Source organism: Alosa pseudoharengus, unplaced genomic scaffold (genome assembly GCF_046254945.1).
Source record: "Alosa pseudoharengus isolate Yale_2024_CS ecotype anadromous, Long Island Sound unplaced genomic scaffold, YU_APseudo_1.1 YU_APseudo_1.1_scf_13, whole genome shotgun sequence".
In the NCBI taxonomy this organism is placed as follows: domain Eukaryota; kingdom Metazoa; phylum Chordata; class Actinopteri; order Clupeiformes; family Clupeidae; genus Alosa; species Alosa pseudoharengus.
Window position 1 is genome coordinate 40,594,743 of NW_027468598.1, and position 25,325 is coordinate 40,620,067.

Here is a 25,325-nt window from a genome sequence, read left to right on the forward strand (position 1 = left end):
GCTCCAAATCAACCTCCCATGGGTCTTCACCAGATTCCTCCACCTTCTCCCAAAGGAAGTAAAAGTCAGATAGGATTAATTTGTACTTTTGTATAAAATAAGTAAGTCAGTCATTTATATTAATAAAGTACATTTAAGACAGTGCCACACTGACCAAAGTGTTGTACAATGACAAGCTAGAATGACAATAGATAAACCATGGCCCAATGTGTACAGTTGCAACACTGGCCTTCCAACAGACAAGCAGGATAAGGAAAATATCTGTCCAAAGTGTACAGTTGCAACACTGACAGTATTGATTAATAGGATACACAACGTGAGCTAAGAGCAATTTAGATACATAGAGTAATTAAAAAGATTGTCTTACAGAAAGGAAGAAACTAAAAATGAAAAGGTAAAAGCTAAATGTATACCTATTTGGAATGAAATTAGATAATTAAATAGATAAATAATTAAGAGCATGCAGTGTACAGTTACCACACTGGCATTCCAATAGATAAAAGGGGAAAAACATCTGCAAAGGTGTACAGTTGCAACACTGATAATATTGATTAATAGGATACATAACATGAACTAAGAGCCATGTAGAAACAAAGTATTTTTTCACATTGTATTAGAAAAGAAATTGGATTCTAATGTGCGCGGCGTGGCGTTTATTGGACGATCAACCCTCTGGTTTTCTGTGGTTTGGTATATAGGGGTTTTTATTTCCCGTCCTACCTACCTGTGATAATTTCATTTCTGATTTGAGACTAATTAAATAACTTTTCAGAGCGGCATTCGATTCTGATGTGCGTAGCGTGGTGTTTATTGCAAATTCCAAGCCCACGGAAATGACAAAGCTAATTTGTGGAAGCTAGTCATTTTTCTCCATGTGTTTCGAGTGAGTCTGGAGTTGGTTTTGGCATGACGTTAAGTGTGAAACCAGGTACAACGGTGCTCTCCAACACTTAGTCTTAGAGGGTTTAAGGTTTTGGTCCATCGCGGTTTTGGGAAGAACGAAGAGGTGAAAGGGTGGCGTCCCAGTGAGTTTTTGTTTATTCGCCGTGCGATGAGTATTGTATATAACCTGTTGATGATGGTTAAGGTATGTTCTCATTTAGGGTGCAATGTACGGATTCTTTTGGGTTTTTCAGGAAGGGTTGTCCGAAAAGGCAACATTGCCTTGCATATTTCCCTTTCATCATAGACCCATTTTTTTTTTTTTTTTTTGTATATGAATTTTTAGAAATTAAAGTCCAAAGTTAACTATGAAAATGACCTCTATTATTCTATCCTTTTGTTTTTTAAGGTTGTAAGGAAGTCACTAGTTGGTTTTTACCTCTTTTAGCAAGTTTGCTTTTAATGCAAAAGGGAAAGCCAATGCTGAACCATGGCTCTACCAGTCGCTAGGGACCAGTGGATTTTATCCCAGGTCGTACCAAAGACTTCACTGGGTAGTGGGGGGAGGCTGAGGCCTGTTCTCCTAATTAAAGCATTTAAGTTATCCAAGTTGCTCCTGAATTCGGGTTTAAGACTTTGACTGTAATTTATTTCCGGTATTCTAATAAGGGCGTTTGGGAAAGCTATTTGAGCCGCTTCGATGAGACGAGAAAGTTGGCTGTTAAGAAGCGACGAGTTGCTCTGATCTCTGTTGTTCAGACCAAAGGATAGAATGACCTTTTGGGTTTGTGGAGATATCGCCGTCTTGTGTTTCAGGATGTGGGTAGCATGGGCCATCAGTGCCCCTGGGTAGCAGTCCACCTGGACTTCATTGTTCTCAATCTTCGGAATCCTATCAAGGTTTGAACCTCCCAAGATGAGGATGGGTCTTCTAGGGTCCAGTGTGAAATTCTGATATTTCAGTCCGTAATGTTCATGTCTCTCGTATAAAGGGGTGGAAGTGTCTGGGGACCTTTCCCTCGGATCATCTGGGGGTTGGGCCCTTCTAGTTCTTTTTTCCATCCTCTGTATGGGGGATACACTTCTACGCTTGGAAAGTTGGGTTTTGGGGAGCCCATCTTGAGGAACGGACCTAGGTAGCGTGGCAGGAGCAGCCCTAGTTTGTGTGGCAGGAGAAGCCCTCAAAAGCGTGGCAGGACCGGCCTCCTCAAAACTCCCTCCTAGCGGTTCACTCAGGTCCTCATAAAACACGTGTTCTAAATCCCTGTCAATCGTTGGGGGTAGAGTGGTTAAAGCCTCGGGACTTGGAGCCTGAAAGATTTGGATCCTCAAATTGGGTTTGGTTCTGGGGATCAGGTTAGGATTGGAACTTGGGACCATGACCGTTGCAGTGTTGTTTGTGGCCCAGCTTGGGTTACACTCTGTGGGGTCGGACGTTGGGTCAGCCATTACGTTTGCTGTTGGGTTTGGGTTGTGGGACAACAGGGACTCTATGTACTTTGTAATCTTTTCCGTGGTGTTAACTATTGTGGTTTCTTTTATGTTTTTCAAGTTGCGTCTATTCCATTTTATGGCCACTTTCCAAGCTTCCAACGGTGACATTGGACAGGTGGTGATGCATTTTGAGATATATGTGCATCGCTCTGACGAGCTTTTTGAACCGTTGGTTCTCCCCAGACATTTTGAGATTCTGCGGGGGCACAGAGGAGGAGAAGGAACTAAAATGAATAACGTATTGTACAGAACCAGAGAGTTGGGCGGTTTTTTGAGAAGCCGTGTGGGAGGGCCACCAGATTGGGCAGGCCTCCCTTGATGCCGGGATTGGCATTCATACGGCCACCTCCCCAACCCTCCAGAACCCCCACAGGGGATGGAGGGCCGGAGAGGTGTGGAAAGATACAAATTAACCTGGTCACAGATCCGGTGTGGAACATGATACAACGGTCCTCACTCACGACTGGATTTACTCCAAGCGAGGTTAATGGAGGGAACGAGGGAAATGCACGGGCCAGCGCTTGTTAAGTATTGTTATAGAATCCGCGGTTATTTCTGGTGTGGAAAGCTTTTATGGGTTTGGAATTCCTCTTAATCCTATCTCTATAACCGCTGTTTAAGGTGGCGTCTTACCCGATCAAGCGGGTGAGGTTCTAGATTAATTAGGTCTAGTGTTGAAATTTAAGTTTTATTATTGGATTTAGGTGTATGGTTAAAACAAGAGTCTAAGAAAGTTATTATTTACTCAGTTGTTCCAGTCAGAAGAGAAACACAAATGCTACAGAGAAGAACTCTTCGCGGCACCCAAGGCGTCCACGGCTTTATGTGTTCTCAGACCAGACTTTGAGTAAGGATTGGGGGCGTAAATTTAAGATATCTAATTAAGGTTAGCGAGGTGTTGAGTTTTAGGAGTCAGGCCGTGTAGGGGTTAAGCTCAGAACTAAGTTTTAGATATAGGGTTAAATTTTTTAGGTGTATGGTTAAAACGAAAGACTAAGAAAGTTATTATTTACTCAGTCGTTCAAGTCAGAAGAGAAACACAAGTGCTACAGAGGGAACCTCTTCGCGGCACCCAAGGCATCCACGGCTTTATGTGTTCTCAGACCAGACTTTGAGTAAGGATTGGGGGCGTAAATTTAAGATATCTAATTAAGGTTAGCGAGGTGTTGAGTTTTAGGAGTCAGGCCGTGTAGGGGTTAAGCTCAGAATTAAGTTTTAGATATAGGGTTAAATTTTTTAGGTGTATGGTTAAAACGAAAGACTAAGAAAGTTATTATTTACTCAGTCGTTCAAGTCAGAAGAGAAACACAAGTGCTACAGAGAAGAACTCTTCGCGGCACCCGAGGCGTCCACGGCTTTATGTGTTCTCAGACCAGACTCTGAGCAAAGATTGGGGGCGTAAATTTAAGATATCCAGTTAAGGTTAGCGAGGTGTTGAGTTTTAGGAGTCAGGCCGTGTAGGGCTTAAGCTCAGAATTAAGTTTAGATATAGGGTTAAATTTTAGGTGTATGGTTAAAACGAAAGACTAAGAAAGTTATTATTTACTCAGTTGTTCAAGTCAGAAGAGAAACACAAGTGCTACAGAGAAGAACTCTTCGCGGCACCCAAGGCGTCCACGGCTTTATGTGTTCTCAGACCAGACTCTGAGCAAAGATTGGGGGTGTAAATTTAAGATATCAGGTTAAGGTTAGCGAGGTGTTGAGTTTTAGGAGTCAGGCCGTGTAGGGCTTAAGTTCAGAATTAAGTTTAGATATAGGGTTAAATTTTAGGTGTATGGTTAAAACGAAAGACTAAGAAAGTTATTATTTACTCAGTTGTTCAAGTCAGAAGAGAAACACAAGTGCTACAGAGAAGAACTCTTCGCGGCACCCAAGGCGTCCACGGCTTTATGTGTTCTCAGACCAGACTCTGAGCGAGGATTGGGGGCGGAGTAGGATTAGTTATTTTTGTATGTAAAAATTATTTTGGGGTGTGATGAAAAGGTTAAGTTAAGGATAAGGGCATGTAATGGCATTACATTTTAGATTTAGAAGCGATGGTTGAGGGTGTTACGAAAAGGGGTCGACTCATGATTAGGGGGGGATATTACGTGGGGAAGAGTCACCACAGTGAGCTGTTATCACCACTGTGCCAAGATCGGCATCTAAGAATTTTAGACCTCCAACAATTCATTGCCCCAGGCGGGGAATGGAGCCTCAGGAGGTTTGATGAAAGGAATTTTTATTTTTTCAACCTTGTGTCTTTGTAACAGGCTTGGTCCGATAGGCTCTGGCGGGTTAGGTGTTAGACAATGTACAACGATCCTCCCCAAACTTAGATTTACTCCAAGCGAGGTTGAAAGGAGGAGTCGAGGGAAATGCACGGGCCGGCGCTTGTTAAGCATTGTCACAAGACTTGTGGTTATTTCTGGTGTGGAAAGCTTTTATGGGCTTAGAAATCCTCTTAATCCTATCTACATATCAATTTTTAAGGTGGCGACTTAACGGATCAAAATGGTGAGTCTCTAGAATAATTGGTCATAGTGTTGAGTTTTAGGAGGTCAGACCGTTTTCAGGTTAAATTTAGAGTTAAATTTAGATGTAGGATTACCAGAAGAGACCATATAGTGTTGAGTTTTAAGAGTCAGGCCCTACTGGGTTAATTTTAGGATTGAATTTTTAGGTGTAGGGTCAAGGTGAGAAACCCTATTGATGTGGGTTGGTTAAGTTAAGGGTTAAGATTAGGCTTAATGTTGCAGTGACAGGTTAAGGTTAGTAGTTGGGTTAGATTCAGGGATACAATACATATGTGTTTTTGGTTAAGATTAGGTATAATGTTGCAGTGACAGGTTAAGGTTAGTAGTTGGGTAAGATTCAGGGATACAATACATATGTGTTTTTGGTTAAGATTTAGGCATAATGTTGCAGTGACAGGTTAAGGTTTCCCTGTCAATCGTTGGGGGTAGAGTGGTTAAAGCCTCGGGACTTGGAGCCTGAAAGATTTGGATCCTCAAATTGGGTTTGGTTCTGGGGATCAGGTTAGGATTGGAACTTGGGACCATGACCGTTGCAGTGTTGTTTGTGGCCCAGCTTGGGTTACACTCTGTGGGGTCGGACGTTGGGTCAGCCATTACGTTTGCTGTTGGGTTTGGGTTGTGGGACAACAGGGACTCTATGTACTTTGTAATCTTTTCCGTGGTGTTAACTATTGTGGTTTCTTTTATGTTTTTCAAGTTGCGTCTATTCCATTTTATGGCCACTTTCCAAGCTTCATTCCAGTCATCTAACGGCAAGTCCGCAATCTCTTTTTCTGCTTTCTTCAAATTCTCTAGATAATGGTCCTCCATGATTTGTAAGCTATTGTGGAGCCAGTTCCTGGCATTTCCATACAGCATAAGCTCTGTTATTTCGTTGGGGTTGGCCGGTTTTATCGTTGTGTGTAAAACACCCATGAAACGACGGAGAGAGGGTGGTTCTGGTATCGTACCATCCGAAACGGTGACATTGGACAGGTGGTGATGCATTTTGAGATATATGTGCATCGCTCTGACGAGCTTTTTGAACCGTTGGTTCTCCCCAGACATTTTGAGATTCTGCGGGGGCACAGAGGAGGAGAAGGAACTAAAATGAATAACGTATTGTACAGAACCAGAGAGTTGGGCGGTTTTTTGAGAAGCCGTGTGGGAGGGCCACCAGATTGGGCAGGCCTCCCTTGATGCCGGGATTGGCATTCATACGGCCACCTCCCCAACCCTCCAGAACCCCCACAGGGGATGGAGGGCCGGAGAGGTGTGGAAAGATACAAATTAACCTGGTCACAGATCCGGTGTGGAACATGATACAACGGTCCTCACTCACGACTGGATTTACTCCAAGCGAGGTTAATGGAGGGAACGAGGGAAATGCACGGGCCAGCGCTTGTTAAGTATTGTTATAGAATCCGCGGTTATTTCTGGTGTGGAAAGCTTTTATGGGTTTGGAATTCCTCTTAATCCTATCTCTATAACCGCTGTTTAAGGTGGCGTCTTACCCGATCAAGCGGGTGAGGTTCTAGATTAATTAGGTCTAGTGTTGAAATTTAAGTTTTATTATTGGATTTAGGTGTATGGTTAAAACAAGAGTCTAAGAAAGTTATTATTTACTCAGTTGTTCCAGTCAGAAGAGAAACACAAATGCTACAGAGAAGAACTCTTCGCGGCACCCAAGGCGTCCACGGCTTTATGTGTTCTCAGACCAGACTTTGAGTAAGGATTGGGGGCGTAAATTTAAGATATCTAATTAAGGTTAGCGAGGTGTTGAGTTTTAGGAGTCAGGCCGTGTAGGGGTTAAGCTCAGAATTAAGTTTTAGATATAGGGTTAAATTTTTTAGGTGTATGGTTAAAACGAAAGACTAAGAAAGTTATTATTTACTCAGTCGTTCAAGTCAGAAGAGAAACACAAGTGCTACAGAGAAGAACTCTTCGCGGCACCCAAGGCGTCCACGGCTTTATGTGTTCTCAGACCAGACTCTGAGCAAAGATTGGGGGTGTAAATTTAAGATATCAGGTTAAGGTTAGCGAGGTGTTGAGTTTTAGGAGTCAGGCCGTGTAGGGCTTAAGTTCAGAATTAAGTTTAGATATAGGGTTAAATTTTAGGTGTATGGTTAAAACGAAAGACTAAGAAAGTTATTATCGACTCAGTTGTTCAAGTCAGATGAGAAACACAAGTGCTACAGAGGGAACCTCTTCGCGGCACCCAAGGCGTCCACGGCTTTATGTGTTCTCAGACCAGACTCTGAGCGAGGATTGGGGGCGGAGTAGGATTAGTTATTTTTGTATGTAAAAATTATTTTGGGGTGTGATGAAAAGGTTAAGTTAAGGATAAGGGCATGTAATGGCATTACATTTTAGATTTAGAAGCGATGGTTGAGGGTGTTACGAAAAGGGGTCGACTCATGATTAGGGGGGGATATTACGTGGGGAAGAGTCACCACAGTGAGCTGTTATCACCACTATGCCAAGATCGGCATCTAAGAATTTTAGACCTCCAACAATTCATTGCCCCAGGCGGGGAATGGAGCCTCAGGAGGTTTGATGAAAGGAATTTTTATTTTTTCAACCTTGTGTCTTTGTAACAGGCTTGGTCCGATAGGCTCTGGCGGGTTAGGTGTTAGACAATGTACAACGATCCTCCCCAAACTTAGATTTACTCCAAGCGAGGTTGAAAGGAGGAGTCGAGGGAAATGCACGGGCCGGCGCTTGTTAAGCATTGTCACAAGACTTGTGGTTATTTCTGGTGTGGAAAGATTTTATGGGCTTAGAATTCCTCTTAATCCTATCTACATATCAATTTTTAAGGTGGCGACTTAACGGATCAAAATGGTGAGTTTCTAGAATAATTGGTCATAGTGTTGAGTTTTAGGAGGTCAGACCGTTTTCAGGTTAAATTTAGAGTTAAATTTAGATGTAGGATTACCAGAAGAGACCATATAGTGTTGAGTTTTAAGAGTCAGGCCCTACTGGGTTAATTTTAGGATTGAATTTTTAGGTGTAGGGTCAAGGTGAGAAACCCTATTGATGTGGGTTGGTTAAGTTAAGGGTTAAGATTAAGCTTAATGTTGCAGTGACAGGTTAAGGTTAGTAGTTGGGTTAGATTCAGGGATACAATACATATGTGTTTTTGGTTAAGATTAGGTATAATGTTGCAGTGACAGGTTAAGGTTAGTAGTTGGGTAAGATTCAGGGATACAATACATATGTGTTTTTGGTTAAGATTTAGGCATAATGTTGCAGTGACAGGTTAAGGTTTCCCTGTCAATCGTTGGGGGTAGAGTGGTTAAAGCCTCGGGACTTGGAGCCTGAAAGATTTGGATCCTCAAATTGGGTTTGGTTCTGGGGATCAGGTTAGGATTGGAACTTGGGACCATGACTGTTGCAGTGTTGTTTGTGGCCCAGCTTGGGTTACACTCTGTGGGGTCGGACGTTGGGTCAGCCATTACGTTTGCTGTTGGGTTTGGGTTGTGGGACAACAGGGACTCTATGTACTTTGTAATCTTTTCCGTGGTGTTAACTATTGTGGTTTCTTTTATGTTTTTCAAGTTGCGTCTATTCCATTTTATGGCCACTTTCCAAGCTTCATTCCAGTCATCTAACGGCAAGTCCGCAATCTCTTTTTCTGCTTTCTTCAAATTCTCTAGATAATGGTCCTCCATGATTTGTAAGCTATTGTGGAGCCAGTTCCTGGCATTTCCATACAGCATAAGCTCTGTTATTTCGTTGGGGTTGGCCGGTTTTATCGTTGTGTGTAAAACACCCATGAAATGACGGAGAGAGGGTGGTTCTGGTATCGTACCATCCGAAACGGTGACATTGGACAGGTGGTGATGCATTTTGAGATATATGTGCATCGCTCTGACGAGCTTTTTGAACTGTTGGTTCTCCCCAGACATTTTGAGATTCTGCGGGGGCACAGAGGAGGAGAAGGAACTGAAATTAATAACGTATTGTACAGAACCAGAGAGTTGGGCGGTTTTTTGAGAAGCCGTGTGGGAGGGCCACCAGATTGGGCAGGCCTCCCTTGATGCCGGGATTGGCATTCATACGGCCACCTCCCCAACCCTCCAGAACCCCCACAGGGGATGGAGGGCCGGAGAGGTGTGGAAAGATACAAATTAACCTGGTCACAGATCCGGTGTGGAACATGATACAACGGTCCTCACTCACGACTGGATTTACTCCAAGCGAGGTTAATGGAGGGAACGAGGGAAATGCACGGGCCAGCGCTTGTTAAGTATTGTTATAGAATCCGCGGTTATTTCTGGTGTGGAAAGCTTTTATGGGTTTGGAATTCCTCTTAATCCTATCTCTATAACCGCTGTTTAAGGTGGCGTCTTACCCGATCAAGCGGGTGAGGTTCTAGATTAATTAGGTCTAGTGTTGAAATTTAAGTTTTATTATTGGATTTAGGTGTATGGTTAAAACAAGAGTCTAAGAAAGTTATTATTTACTCAGTTGTTCCAGTCAGAAGAGAAACACAAATGCTACAGAGAAGAACTCTTCGCGGCACCCAAGGCGTCCACGGCTTTATGTGTTCTCAGACCAGACTTTGAGTAAGGATTGGGGGCGTAAATTTAAGATATCTAATTAAGGTTAGCGAGGTGTTGAGTTTTAGGAGTCAGGCCGTGTAGGGGTTAAGCTCAGAATTAAGTTTTAGATATAGGGTTAAATTTTTTAGGTGTATGGTTAAAACGAAAGACTAAGAAAGTTATTATTTACTCAGTCGTTCAAGTCAGAAGAGAAACAAAAGTGCTACAGAGGGAACCTCTTCGCGGCACCCAAGGCGTCCACGGCTTTATGTGTTCTCAGACCAGACTTTGAGTAAGGATTGGGGGCGTAAATTTAAGATATCTAATTAAGGTTAGCGAGGTGTTGAGTTTTAGGAGTCAGGCCGTGTAGGGGTTAAGCTCAGAATTAAGTTTTAGATATAGGGTTAAATTTTTTAGGTGTATGGTTAAAACGAAAGACTAAGAAAGTTATTATTTACTCAGTCGTTCAAGTCAGAAGAGAAACACAAGTGCTACAGAGAAGAACTCTTCGCGGCACCCGAGGCGTCCACGGCTTTATGTGTTCTCAGACCAGACTCTGAGCAAAGATTGGGGGCGTAAATTTAAGATATCCAGTTAAGGTTAGCGAGGTGTTGAGTTTTAGGAGTCAGGCCGTGTAGGGCTTAAGCTCAGAATTAAGTTTAGATATAGGGTTAAATTTTAGGTGTATGGTTAAAACGAAAGACTAAGAAAGTTATTATTTACTCAGTCGTTCAAGTCAGAAGAGAAACACAAGTGCTACAGAGAAGAACTCTTCGCGGCACCCGAGGCGTCCACGGCTTTATGTGTTCTCAGACCAGACTCTGAGCAAAGATTGGGGGCGTAAATTTAAGATATCCAATTAAGGTTAGCGAGGTGTTGAGTTTTAGGAGTCAGGCCGTGTAGGGCTTAAGTTCAGAATTAAGTTTAGATATAGGGTTAAATTTTAGGTGTATGGTTAAAACGAAAGACTAAGAAAGTTATTATCGACTCAGTTGTTCAAGTCAGATGAGAAACACAAGTGCTACAGAGGGAACCTCTTCGCGGCACCCAAGGCGTCCACGGCTTTATGTGTTCTCAGACCAGACTCTGAGCGAGGATTGGGGGCGGAGTAGGATTAGTTATTTTTGTATGTAAAAATTATTTTGGGGTGTGATGAAAAGGTTAAGTTAAGGATAAGGGCATGTAATGGCATTACATTTTAGATTTAGAAGCGATGGTTGAGGGTGTTACGAAAAGGGGTCGACTCATGATTAGGGGGGGATATTACGTGGGGAAGAGTCACCACAGTGAGCTGTTATCACCACTATGCCAAGATCGGCATCTAAGAATTTTAGACCTCCAACAATTCATTGCCCCAGGCGGGGAATGGAGCCTCAGGAGGTTTGATGAAAGGAATTTTTATTTTTTCAACCTTGTGTCTTTGTAACAGGCTTGGTCCGATAGGCTCTGGCGGGTTAGGTGTTAGACAATGTACAACGATCCTCCCCAAACTTAGATTTACTCCAAGCGAGGTTGAAAGGAGGAGTCGAGGGAAATGCACGGGCCGGCGCTTGTTAAGCATTGTCACAAGACTTGTGGTTATTTCTGGTGTGGAAAGATTTTATGGGCTTAGAATTCCTCTTAATCCTATCTACATATCAATTTTTAAGGTGGCGACTTAACGGATCAAAATGGTGAGTTTCTAGAATAATTGGTCATAGTGTTGAGTTTTAGGAGGTCAGACCGTTTTCAGGTTAAATTTAGAGTTAAATTTAGATGTAGGATTACCAGAAGAGACCATATAGTGTTGAGTTTTAAGAGTCAGGCCCTACTGGGTTAATTTTAGGATTGAATTTTTAGGTGTAGGGTCAAGGTGAGAAACCCTATTGATGTGGGTTGGTTAAGTTAAGGGTTAAGATTAAGCTTAATGTTGCAGTGACAGGTTAAGGTTAGTAGTTGGGTTAGATTCAGGGATACAATACATATGTGTTTTTGGTTAAGATTAGGTATAATGTTGCAGTGACAGGTTAAGGTTAGTAGTTGGGTAAGATTCAGGGATACAATACATATGTGTTTTTGGTTAAGATTTAGGCATAATGTTGCAGTGACAGGTTAAGGTTTCCCTGTCAATCGTTGGGGGTAGAGTGGTTAAAGCCTCGGGACTTGGAGCCTGAAAGATTTGGATCCTCAAATTGGGTTTGGTTCTGGGGATCAGGTTAGGATTGGAACTTGGGACCATGACTGTTGCAGTGTTGTTTGTGGCCCAGCTTGGGTTACACTCTGTGGGGTCGGACGTTGGGTCAGCCATTACGTTTGCTGTTGGGTTTGGGTTGTGGGACAACAGGGACTCTATGTACTTTGTAATCTTTTCCGTGGTGTTAACTATTGTGGTTTCTTTTATGTTTTTCAAGTTGCGTCTATTCCATTTTATGGCCACTTTCCAAGCTTCATTCCAGTCATCTAACGGCAAGTCCGCAATCTCTTTTTCTGCTTTCTTCAAATTCTCTAGATAATGGTCCTCCATGATTTGTAAGCTATTGTGGAGCCAGTTCCTGGCATTTCCATACAGCATAAGCTCTGTTATTTCGTTGGGGTTGGCCGGTTTTATCGTTGTGTGTAAAACACCCATGAAATGACGGAGAGAGGGTGGTTCTGGTATCGTACCATCCGAAACGGTGACATTGGACAGGTGGTGATGCATTTTGAGATATATGTGCATCGCTCTGACGAGCTTTTTGAACTGTTGGTTCTCCCCAGACATTTTGAGATTCTGCGGGGGCACAGAGGAGGAGAAGGAACTGAAATTAATAACGTATTGTACAGAACCAGAGAGTTGGGCGGTTTTTTGAGAAGCCGTGTGGGAGGGCCACCAGATTGGGCAGGCCTCCCTTGATGCCGGGATTGGCATTCATACGGCCACCTCCCCAACCCTCCAGAACCCCCACAGGGGATGGAGGGCCGGAGAGGTGTGGAAAGATACAAATTAACCTGGTCACAGATCCGGTGTGGAACATGATACAACGGTCCTCACTCACGACTGGATTTACTCCAAGCGAGGTTAATGGAGGGAACGAGGGAAATGCACGGGCCAGCGCTTGTTAAGTATTGTTATAGAATCCGCGGTTATTTCTGGTGTGGAAAGCTTTTATGGGTTTGGAATTCCTCTTAATCCTATCTCTATAACCGCTGTTTAAGGTGGCGTCTTACCCGATCAAGCGGGTGAGGTTCTAGATTAATTAGGTCTAGTGTTGAAATTTAAGTTTTATTATTGGATTTAGGTGTATGGTTAAAACAAGAGTCTAAGAAAGTTATTATTTACTCAGTTGTTCCAGTCAGAAGAGAAACACAAATGCTACAGAGAAGAACTCTTCGCGGCACCCAAGGCGTCCACGGCTTTATGTGTTCTCAGACCAGACTTTGAGTAAGGATTGGGGGCGTAAATTTAAGATATCTAATTAAGGTTAGCGAGGTGTTGAGTTTTAGGAGTCAGGCCGTGTAGGGGTTAAGCTCAGAATTAAGTTTTAGATATAGGGTTAAATTTTTTAGGTGTATGGTTAAAACGAAAGACTAAGAAAGTTATTATTTACTCAGTCGTTCAAGTCAGAAGAGAAACACAAGTGCTACAGAGGGAACCTCTTCGCGGCACCCAAGGCGTCCACGGCTTTATGTGTTCTCAGACCAGACTTTGAGTAAGGATTGGGGGCGTAAATTTAAGATATCTAATTAAGGTTAGCGAGGTGTTGAGTTTTAGGAGTCAGGCCGTGTAGGGGTTAAGCTCAGAATTAAGTTTTAGATATAGGGTTAAATTTTTTAGGTGTATGGTTAAAACGAAAGACTAAGAAAGTTATTATTTACTCAGTCGTTCAAGTCAGAAGAGAAACACAAGTGCTACAGAGAAAAACTCTTCGCGGCACCCGAGGCGTCCACGGCTTTATGTGTTCTCAGACCAGACTCTGAGCAAAGATTGGGGGCGTAAATTTAAGATATCCAATTAAGGTTAGCGAGGTGTTGAGTTTTAGGAGTCAGGCCGTGTAGGGCTTAAGTTCAGAATTAAGTTTAGATATAGGGTTAAATTTTAGGTGTATGGTTAAAACGAAAGACTAAGAAAGTTATTATCGACTCAGTTGTTCAAGTCAGATGAGAAACACAAGTGCTACAGAGGGAACCTCTTCGCGGCACCCAAGGCGTCCACGGCTTTATGTGTTCTCAGACCAGACTCTGAGCGAGGATTGGGGGCGGAGTAGGATTAGTTATTTTTGTATGTAAAAATTATTTTGGGGTGTGATGAAAAGGTTAAGTTAAGGATAAGGGCATGTAATGGCATTACATTTTAGATTTAGAAGCGATGGTTGAGGGTGTTACGAAAAGGGGTCGACTCATGATTAGGGGGGGATATTACGTGGGGAAGAGTCACCACAGTGAGCTGTTATCACCACTATGCCAAGATCGGCATCTAAGAATTTTAGACCTCCAACAATTCATTGCCCCAGGCGGGGAATGGAGCCTCAGGAGGTTTGATGAAAGGAATTTTTATTTTTTCAACCTTGTGTCTTTGTAACAGGCTTGGTCCGATAGGCTCTGGCGGGTTAGGTGTTAGACATTGTACAACGATCCTCCCCAAACTTAGATTTACTCCAAGCGAGGTTGAAAGGAGGAGTCGAGGGAAATGCACGGGCCGGCGCTTGTTAAGCATTGTCACAAGACTTGTGGTTATTTCTGGTGTGGAAAGATTTTATGGGCTTAGAATTCCTCTTAATCCTATCTACATATCAATTTTTAAGGTGGCGACTTAACGGATCAAAATGGTGAGTTTCTAGAATAATTGGTCATAGTGTTGAGTTTTAGGAGGTCAGACCGTTTTCAGGTTAAATTTAGAGTTAAATTTAGATGTAGGATTACCAGAAGAGACCATATAGTGTTGAGTTTTAAGAGTCAGGCCCTACTGGGTTAATTTTAGGATTGAATTTTTAGGTGTAGGGTCAAGGTGAGAAACCCTATTGATGTGGGTTGGTTAAGTTAAGGGTTAAGATTAAGCTTAATGTTGCAGTGACAGGTTAAGGTTAGTAGTTGGGTTAGATTCAGGGATACAATACATATGTGTTTTTGGTTAAGATTAGGTATAATGTTGCAGTGACAGGTTAAGGTTAGTAGTTGGGTAAGATTCAGGGATACAATACATATGTGTTTTTGGTTAAGATTTAGGCATAATGTTGCAGTGACAGGTTAAGGTTTCCCTGTCAATCGTTGGGGGTAGAGTGGTTAAAGCCTCGGGACTTGGAGCCTGAAAGATTTGGATCCTCAAATTGGGTTTGGTTCTGGGGATCAGGTTAGGATTGGAACTTGGGACCATGACTGTTGCAGTGTTGTTTGTGGCCCAGCTTGGGTTACACTCTGTGGGGTCGGACGTTGGGTCAGCCATTACGTTTGCTGTTGGGTTTGGGTTGTGGGACAACAGGGACTCTATGTACTTTGTAATCTTTTCCGTGGTGTTAACTATTGTGGTTTCTTTTATGTTTTTCAAGTTGCGTCTATTCCATTTTATGGCCACTTTCCAAGCTTCATTCCAGTCATCTAACGGCAAGTCCGCAATCTCTTTTTCTGCTTTCTTCAAATTCTCTAGATAATGGTCCTCCATGATTTGTAAGCTATTGTGGAGCCAGTTCCTGGCATTTCCATACAGCATAAGCTCTGTTATTTCGTTGGGGTTGGCCGGTTTTATCGTTGTGTGTAAAACACCCATGAAATGACGGAGAGAGGGTGGTTCTGGTATCGTACCATCCGAAACGGTGACATTGGACAGGTGGTGATGCATTTTGAGATATATGTGCATCGCTCTGACGAGCTTTTTGAACTGTTGGTTCTCCCCAGACATTTTGAGATTCTGCGGGGGCACAGAGGAGGAGAAGGAACTGAAATTAATAACGTATTGTACAGAACCAGAGAGTTGGGCGGTTTTTTGAGAAGCCGTGTGGGAGGGCCACCAGATTGGGCAGGCCTCCCTTGATGCCGGGATTGGCATTCATACGGCCACCTCCCCAACCCTCCAGAACCCCCACAGGGGATGGAGGGCCGGAGAGGTGTGGAAAGATACAAATTAACCTGGTCACAGATCCGGTGTGGAACATGATACAACGGTCCTCACTCACGACTGGATTTACTCCAAGCGAGGTTAATGGAGGGAACGAGGGAAATGCACGGGCCAGCGCTTGTTAAGTATTGTTATAGAATCCGCGGTTATTTCTGGTGTGGAAAGCTTTTATGGGTTTGGAATTCCTCTTAATCCTATCTCTATAACCGCTGTTTAAGGTGGCGTCTTACCCGATCAAGCGGGTGAGGTTCTAGATTAATTAGGTCTAGTGTTGAAATTTAAGTTTTATTATTGGATTTAGGTGTATGGTTAAAACAAGAGTCTAAGAAAGTTATTATTTACTCAGTTGTTCCAGTCAGAAGAGAAACACAAATGCTACAGAGAAGAACTCTTCGCGGCACCCAAGGCGTCCACGGCTTTATGTGTTCTCAGACCAGACTTTGAGTAAGGATTGGGGGCGTAAATTTAAGATATCTAATTAAGGTTAGCGAGGTGTTGAGTTTTAGGAGTCAGGCCGTGTAGGGGTTAAGCTCAGAATTAAGTTTTAGATATAGGGTTAAATTTTTTAGGTGTATGGTTAAAACGAAAGACTAAGAAAGTTATTATTTACTCAGTCGTTCAAGTCAGAAGAGAAACACAAGTGCTACAGAGGGAACCTCTTCGCGGCACCCAAGGCGTCCACGGCTTTATGTGTTCTCAGACCAGACTTTGAGTAAGGATTGGGGGCGTAAATTTAAGATATCTAATTAAGGTTAGCGAGGTGTTGAGTTTTAGGAGTCAGGCCGTGTAGGGGTTAAGCTCAGAATTAAGTTTTAGATATAGGGTTAAATTTTTTAGGTGTATGGTTAAAACGAAAGACTAAGAAAGTTATTATTTACTCAGTCGTTCAAGTCAGAAGAGAAACACAAGTGCTACAGAGAAGAACTCTTCGCGGCACCCAAGGCGTCCACGGCTTTATGTGTTCTCAGACCAGACTCTGAGCAAAGATTGGGGGCGTAAATTTAAGATATCCAGTTAAGGTTAGCGAGGTGTTGAGTTTTAGGAGTCAGGCCGTGTAGGGCTTAAGCTCAGAATTAAGTTTAGATATAGGGTTAAATTTTAGGTGTATGGTTAAAACGAAAGACTAAGAAAGTTATTATTTACTCAGTCGTTCAAGTCAGAAGAGAAACACAAGTGCTACAGAGAAGAACTCTTCGCGGCACCCGAGGCGTCCACGGCTTTATGTGTTCTCAGACCAGACTCTGAGCAAAGATTGGGGGCGTAAATTTAAGATATCCAATTAAGGTTAGCGAGGTGTTGAGTTTTAGGAGTCAGGCCGTGTAGGGCTTAAGTTCAGAATTAAGTTTAGATATAGGGTTAAATTTTAGGTGTATGGTTAAAACGAAAGACTAAGAAAGTTATTATTTACTCAGTCGTTCAAGTCAGAAGAGAAACACAAGTGCTACAGAGAAGAACTCTTCGCGGCACCCGAGGCGTCCACGGCTTTATGTGTTCTCAGACCAGACTCTGAGCAAAGATTGGGGGCGTAAATTTAAGATATCCAATTAAGGTTAGCGAGGTGTTGAGTTTTAGGAGTCAGGCCGTGTAGGGCTTAAGTTCAGAATTAAGTTTAGATATAGGGTTAAATTTTAGGTGTATGGTTAAGGTTAGGGTTAGGGTTAGGGTTAGGGTTAGGGTTAGGGTTAGGTTAGGGGAACATGATCTTTGGTGGAGTGGATGACTGTAAGTGCACTGGCCGATTGGATCCAAACACACCAACAAGGAGGGGAAAAAGGCAACTGTCTATAAATAAAATAATATATATATATATATAAAGAAGTATTTAATGAAGCAATTATGTAAATTAGAAATGGGGGAGAAAAGAAAGGGAAAAAAGAAAATTAATTAAATAAATAATTAAAAAATAAAGGGTTAGGATGAGGGGTTGGGTTTAGGCCAAGGGGCTGATTAGAATAAGGGGTGGGGGGCTAGAGTTGGCCCTTGGGGTTGGAGTTAGCCTGTGGGTTGGGGGTTAGGCTGAGGGGTTGGGGTTAGGGTTAGTTGTAGGTACTGGTGTTAGCCTTAGGGTGGGGGTTGGGGTTAGGCTTAGGGGTTGGGTTTAGGTATAGGGGTTGGGGTTAGGCTAAGGGATAGGGGTGGGAACTGAGAAAGGTCTAGGGAAATGGGGTTGGAATTTAGCCAAGTGGCTGGAGGTTAAGTTAAGGGGTGGGGGTTTGGAGTTAGGCCCAGCAGCTGGGTTGGGGTAATGCTAGGGACTGGGGCTAAAAGAAAAGGTAAGTGCAAGAATTGGGGTTGAGGGTAAGGGATAAGACTAAAACCAGGAAAGTGCTATAACGTGCTAAAAATCAAAAGTGTAAAATTCATGGAAACAACCTTTGAAAATAAACACGACACTGCAAAAGGAAATGGTAAAACACATCTAAGTTGTGTAAAAAAAAGGTGAAAAAGAATAAAAGGTAAAGGTCCTGGGTAGTCTAGGGGGAATAGAACAAGTGAAGTGGGGAACTAAGAGACTAAAGGGGAAGAAATAGGGGGCAGGGGGAAGGAAGGAGTAATAACAAGGTAATAAAGGATTAATAACATAATAATAGAAATGTTTTTTTAAATTAAGACAGGACCTGGGAAAAAGAAGGGGGGGAGAAAGAAAAATGTAGCTTTATTGAGAAACAGAATGAAACAGAGGAGTGGATTAATTGAGACCAAGGGGGAAAAAAGTGTGAAGTTTATTGATCCAGCTCCGTTCTGCTCGTTGCCTCTGTGCTCGGGTCCAGCCGGGGTTGCTCTCGAGACCACAAATGCCAAGGTGTGCAGTGCTGTGTTGCTGGAAATGTGTGACTATGTGGGTGGTGCGTGAATTCCTAGCAATAGTATATAAGTGCTGTTTGAGTCTGGTTTTGATTGAGTGACCTGTTTCTCCTATGTACTGTAAGTGACATTTATTGCATGTGATGATGTAGACAGCATTGGTGGTGTCTAGTGAGAGGGGTGTGTTAGGGGCAGAAGAGTGTGAGTGAAGGTTGGTGATAAAGTGTTGTGGTTTGAAAAAGGAGTCCTGTGGTGATGGCTTGAGTGGGGGCTTCCTGGAGAAACGTGATGTAATAATGAGGTCTTGAAGGTTTTTGTTTTTACGGAAGGCTGAGATGTGTCTGTGATGTTGGAAGTGGGTGTAGGAGGACTGAAAGTGGGTGAAGTGTTGTTTGAGAGTGTGGTGCAATTGTGTGGTGGGCTGTGAAAAAGTAGTGACTAGTGGAATGAAAGGTGTGGGAGTGGGGTTGGGGTCAGTAGTGGGGTTGGGGGGGGCCCTTGTGGTGAGAGGGGAATTGGTGTCAGAGCGAGTGGGAGCAAGAAGCGTCAGGGTGTCTGTTTTGATTTTCCTAAGGAATCTTTTGGAATAACCACGGGGGCGGAGGGCTCTAAAAAGAATTTCTATCGCTTCCTGGAGGTCTGTGGGAAAAGTGCAGATACGGTGGAAACGAATGATTTGTGATTTAATGATGCCTCGGAAAGTGTGTTTGGGGTGGTAGCTGGATTTGTGCAAAAGTGCGTGCGTATCAGTGGGTTTGAAGAAGATTTTAGTACTGAGGGAGCTATGTGTTGAAGTGGATGGTGTAAGAAAAACTGTGGTGTCCAGGAAGTTAACAGAGTGAGGGTCGATTGTGGATTTCAGTTTAATTGTAGTGTGGTGTGTGTTGAGTATGTTCATAAAGTCAGTGAATTGGTCTAGTGTATGAGTCCAGGCGCCGATGATATCATCCAGGAAGCGATAGAAAAAGAGGGGTTTCAGGGGACATTTGGCTAAGGCTTCTTGCTCCCACTCGCTCATAAAAATGTTGGCATATGCGGGGGCGAATCTCTGGCCCATGGCAGTTCCATGGATTTGTAAAAAAAGTTTATCGTCAAATTCGAAGTCGTTATGGGTTAGGCAGATTTCCAAGAGTTGAAGTAGAGTATTGTCTGGGCGTGTGGGATCTGAAAATTGATCAAACTTGTGCTGTACTGCTTGAAGGCCTGAGATGGTGTCTATGTTTGTGTAAAGACTGTCAACATCGATGGTGAACAGGTAAGTGTGGTTGGGAACTGCCATGGGCCGGATTTTATGTATGAAATCATATGTGTCTTGTATGTATGTGGGATGTTTAGTGGAGAGGGGATTAAGAAAGTGATCTATGAAAAAAGAAATGTTATATGTGGTGGAGCTACAATCTGAAACTATAGGTCTACCAGGAGGGACTGCAAAGGGAACTGTCCATGTGTCAGGTGACTTGTGGATTTTGGGGAGAAGGTAAAAGGCGCGGGGTCTGGGTTGGTCTGGTCCGATGAGAAAATCAAATTGTTTTTTGGTTATAGAATGATTGGTATATAATGAGAGGACCAGATTACGAACTTTTTCTTGTGCTTTGGGTTGAAGGGATTGAGTGATGGGTTTGTAGTGGAGTGGGTTAGACAGTTGCCTGTTGGCTTCTAGGAGGTATTGGTGAGTGTCTAGGATGACTATTTTGGAACCCTTGTTGGCTGGTTTAATGATGATGTTTGGATTGTGGCAAAGTTGGAGAATTGCTCTTTTTTCTGCTGAGGAGATGTTGGGGCGGCTGGAGTCAAAAGGGCGGGAGAGATAGGTGGACAGGGAATGGAGGTCTTGCCTGATGAGGGTACGTAGTCTCCCATCCACCTGGGAAGACGCAGGTTCCCAGGTGGAGGGGAGAGTGAATGGGACAGGCTCACGGTGGGGTTTGTGTTTAAAATGGTCCTGTAATTTCAAGCGTCTGTGATAACCATGGACATCCCTTCGCAGTCCCTCCCGGTCCTGGCTGGTGGGTGTGGGAATAAAAGAAAGACCTTTTTCTAAAAGTGAAGTTTGTGCAGGGGAGAGAATAAGGGACTTGGACAAGTTGAGGATGAGTGAGCCAGTGTGAGGTGAAGTGTGATTCAGAGTGTGTGAGGGTGTGTCCTGATTTAGGGTCTGTGGAATGTTAAATTTAGCTGTGAACACCATGAGTGGAGGATTTTGGAGCCTACTTCTGGGGTCCAGTGGATGTGATCAAGTGTGGTAGAAAATTGATCTGCTGGAAGTGGTTGGAGGTAGGGGAGGTGGGTGGTGATGTAGCGGTTGATCTCAGTGAGGTTAAACTTGTAGTGTGGGTGGATAGAAGGGGAAAAGTTGATGACAGGGACATAAATGTTTGCGTTGGGGAAAACTTTGGTGGCCAGCTTGTACATTCTGTGAAGTTGTTTATTGGTGGTGGCCTTGGCATTGTGCTCTCTGTTGTTGGTACCCACCGACAGGACTACCAGCTCAACGGCTTCTTGTGGGGACGTTTTTTCGAGTAACCGGATCATGTGGTTGGCTGTGGCACCTGGGTAACTGTCTATCTGTATGTTGGGATATGGATGAGGGGGAATACGGGCCAGATTGGAATCACCTATGAAGAGTATGAGTTTGTTAGGTCTGATGTGCCACTCTTGGAGTCTATTGTTGGACCATTTGTGATAGGTATGAGAGAAGAGGGGGAGAGAGAGAAGTGGGACTGTAGGAGTCCGAAGAAGAGGAGGGGGCCTAGGGGACAAGGGTTGTGTAGAGTGTGGTGTAGGTGGGGGTTTGTGTAGAGGTAAGTGGGAGGGGGTGGGAGTGGGAGCCCCAGACAGTTCCACACCTGTGGAGGTGGAGGGCTCAGCGTTGGGTTTTATAAGCTGGTTAGCTTTTTTGTTTCCCTTGCTCATCATCACCCTTGATGGCTTGGACTGTCCTGGGTCCGCCACTCCCACTTGGGTGGAACCTGGTGGAGAGAGACATGGGGTTATCTCCTGTGGAATCAAATGTGTTATGAGGTGGTTAGCCTGGGTGGTGTTGGTGGTGGCCGTGTTAGGGTGTTGGGTGATTGTGGGCTGACTGTTATGAGTGTGAGTGACTAGGGCTGTAACCTGTATGGTGGGTCTCTTTTTGGGTGGAGTAAGGGTGGGTGAGAGGCTAGGGGGAACTAGTGGGGCTGTGGTGGGAGGGGGGACCGGGAGAGTGTCCGTAGGATGGGTGTTTGTGGGTGTAGGGTTAGGGTTAGTGAGGGGATTTGGGGTGTCAATGGGGAAAGTGTCTGTGGGTGTGGGAGTAGTGGGGGGATTTGAGGTGTGGTGTTGTGAGTTCTGAGTGGTGTGTGTGGTGGTGTTGGGTGGGTGTTGATTGTCATCAGTATCTGAGAGTGTATCTGTCAGGTCAGGTGTGTGGATGGTAAATGTGACCTGCTGTAAGTCAATGGAAGTGGAGAGTGGAAGGATGGATGGGGGGGTAAGCGCAAGTGTGGGATGTGGTGCAACTCCCAAGTCCTGTTTAGGAGGGGGAGTAGGGGCCCTAGTGGGTGCAGGAAGAGGAGGGAATTCAGTGAGGTAAGAGGGGTCAGAAGAGTGAGTGAGTGTGAGGGGGTCCCTAGGAACAGGGGTAGTATGGGGAGGGGGGGTGGTGTGTGTTGGTGTTGTGTGGGGGGAAGACTGAGGGTTAAGAAGCCGTTGAACTGTCTGTAGGATAGTCGGTGACAGGCGAGTATGGTACCTCTTTCTGGCCCAGCCACTGGCAATCTGAAATGCCAGTGTGTTGAATGGGGAGGGGGTGGAAGTCAGTAGTGTAAGTTGTGTGTTGTAGTGTTCAAGAAGAATGTCCATGTTGTGTTGCATCCAATCTGATGTGTTCTGGTTGAGCAGTGAACGTGTATGTTGAGTGGGTAGTGCTGGTTTAATGAATTGTGTGAGTTTGGCTACTTGTCTGGACATGCCTGTGGGGAAGAGGCCTGTCTGGAGTGCATGTGAAATTATGTGTTGGTGGTGAGTGATTTGAATGAGTTTGAAGTAGTGTTTGGATTGTTGTCGGGTGAGGGGATCTGGAGGTTGTGTGAGAAGGCGTGTGTAGGGTCTGTTGAATGAAGACATGTTGTGTATGTAATGTAGTGGGTGAGTGAGTGTGAATGTATGTGTAGTGGATGTAGTAAAGGAGAAGGAAGAGAAACAAAAAAATGTGTTGTGTGCCAATATGTTAGGGCGAGGAAAGGAAAGGGATGGGGGCAGCTGGCTAGAAAGAAGCAAAACGGTAAAAGCCAACCTTACAGATAATAAACATTACTAAAACAAACACTGATAAGAATGAAAGCCCTTACCTTTAGCGTAGACCTAGGTATGCATACCTCATGCTTGTATTTGAGCTTGGTGTAATGATCCACAGGGTAGTGTTTCCAGATGGTTATTTGCTCAGGTTACCTCCAGAAGAGTGAGGTTGTAGTCCAACATTCATGTAAGAGAACACAGTCTTGACAGCAAGTTTGTAAAGTAGGCAGTCCAGAAAGTGTGCTAGCATGCTAATCCATGTGGTCAGGCAGGTGGATAGGGTGGTCCTCTTACAATGTTTGTTTAAAATTTAAAAGCCAATCTTTATTTCAAAACAATTTAAAAGCAATTTGATTAACTAGTAAGGTTAAAAGCATAGATACCGTGTTGCTCCTTGTAAAAACTCCTGACGTTTCGGATAAACTAATCCTGCATCAGAGGAGAAAGTGCCTAGTGCTGGTGTGTTTGGTATTTCAGTTAGAAATGAGGGGGGGAGTTAGGAAGGGGAAGGGGTTTGTTTCTGGGAAGAAGAGTGTTGGTTGGATGTGGTGTGAGTCAATCTAATTGAGAGTATGTGGGTGTCTGTGATTGGGGCATTTGAAATTGATCTGCAAATGGAGGGAAGCTAAGGTGGATGGGAATTGTAGTTCTAAGTGGAAAAAGTGAAGTTGAGGTAGAGTGTAAAGGCTCTACTTAAGAGGTCCTCAGTGGTGTAGTGGCTAAGAGGTCAGACTGAAAGGGAGCAGGGCACCGGTTCGAGGCCCGTCTGACCAACTGTGCAAATAGCATTTATAAAATAAATTTTAAATAAATAAAATAAGTAAAAGTAGTAAAAGGTGAAAATAGGGTTAGAAGATCAAAGAGAGGACCTAAAAGTGAAATATTTAAGTGAAAGGTGTTAAGGTATGTTTGACTATATGGGGAGGGTAAAACAGAGTAAAGGGGACATTCCCTGGCCTAGTGGTAGGGGACCCGCTCCCGGACCTAAGAGTCGCAGGTTCGAGTCCCGCCAGGGAGAGGCACGGATGAGTTTTTCTCAAAAGAAGCTAATCTTTCTAGTAGTAGAAAGTCTAAAACAGAAAATAAAAGGGTTTAAAATCAAAGAATAGAAGAGACTCAGTAGGGTAGGGGGAGAGTGTCTGCCCCTTGGTTGGAGGGCGGCAGGTTCAAATCCCAGTAGGGCCACTCCAAATGTTTGCATTTTTGAGGAAGTAAAGAAAAAGAGAAGAAACAAAAATAAAATTGCATTAGCCAGTGCCCCCATGGGAGAGTGGTTAGGGCAGTGGGCTGGGAGTCTGATGTGCTGGGTTCAAGACCCGGGTGTGGCCGGGCCAGAGGAGGACCAACCTGTCGGTGGGAGGAGAGCAGCCCCAGCTGGAGCTACGGTATGTAAAAAGGGTTTATATGGGAAAAGAATGGAGGTGTGATGGATCCAATGGCACTGGCTGGGTTAGGTTAGGGGAACATGATCTTTGGTGGAGTGGATGACTGTAAGTGCACTGGCCGATTGGATCCAAACACACCAACAAGGAGGGGAAAAAGGCAACTGTCTATAAATAAAATAATATATATATATATATAAAGAAGTATTTAATGAAGCAATTATGTAAATTAGAAATGGGGGAGAAAAGAAAGGGAAAAAAGAAAATTAATTAAATAAATAATTAAAAAATAAAGGGTTAGGATGAGGGGTTGGGTTTAGGCCAAGGGGCTGATTAGAATAAGGGGTGGGGGGCTAGAGTTGGCCCTTGGGGTTGGAGTTAGCCTGTGGGTTGGGGGTTAGGCTGAGGGGTTGGGGTTAGGGTTAGTTGTAGGTACTGGTGTTAGCCTTAGGGTGGGGGTTGGGGTTAGGCTTAGGGGTTGGGTTTAGGTATAGGGGTTGGGGTTAGGCTAAGGGATAGGGGTGGGAACTGAGAAAGGTCTAGGGAAATGGGGTTGGAATTTAGCCAAGTGGCTGGAGGTTAAGTTAAGGGGTGGGGGTTTGGAGTTAGGCCCAGCAGCTGGGTTGGGGTAATGCTAGGGACTGGGGCTAAAAGAAAAGGTAAGTGCAAGAATTGGGGTTGAGGGTAAGGGATAAGACTAAAACCAGGAAAGTGCTATAACGTGCTAAAAATCAAAAGTGTAAAATTCATGGAAACAACCTTTGAAAATAAACACGACACTGCAAAAGGAAATGGTAAAACACATCTAAGTTGTGTAAAAAAAAGGTGAAAAAGAATAAAAGGTAAAGGTCCTGGGTAGTCTAGGGGGAATAGAACAAGTGAAGTGGGGAACTAAGAGACTAAAGGGGAAGAAATAGGGGGCAGGGGGAAGGAAGGAGTAATAACAAGGTAATAAAGGATTAATAACATAATAATAGAAATGTTTTTTTAAATTAAGACAGGACCTGGGAAAAAGAAGGGGGGGAGAAAGAAAAATGTAGCTTTATTGAGAAACAGAATGAAACAGAGGAGTGGATTAATTGAGACCAAGGGGGAAAAAAGTGTGAAGTTTATTGATCCAGCTCCGTTCTGCTCGTTGCCTCTGTGCTCGGGTCCAGCCGGGGTTGCTCTCGAGACCACAAATGCCAAGGTGTGCAGTGCTGTGTTGCTGGAAATGTGTGACTATGTGGGTGGTGCGTGAATTCCTAGCAATAGTATATAAGTGCTGTTTGAGTCTGGTTTTGATTGAGTGACCTGTTTCTCCTATGTACTGTAAGTGACATTTATTGCATGTGATGATGTAGACAGCATTGGTGGTGTCTAGTGAGAGGGGTGT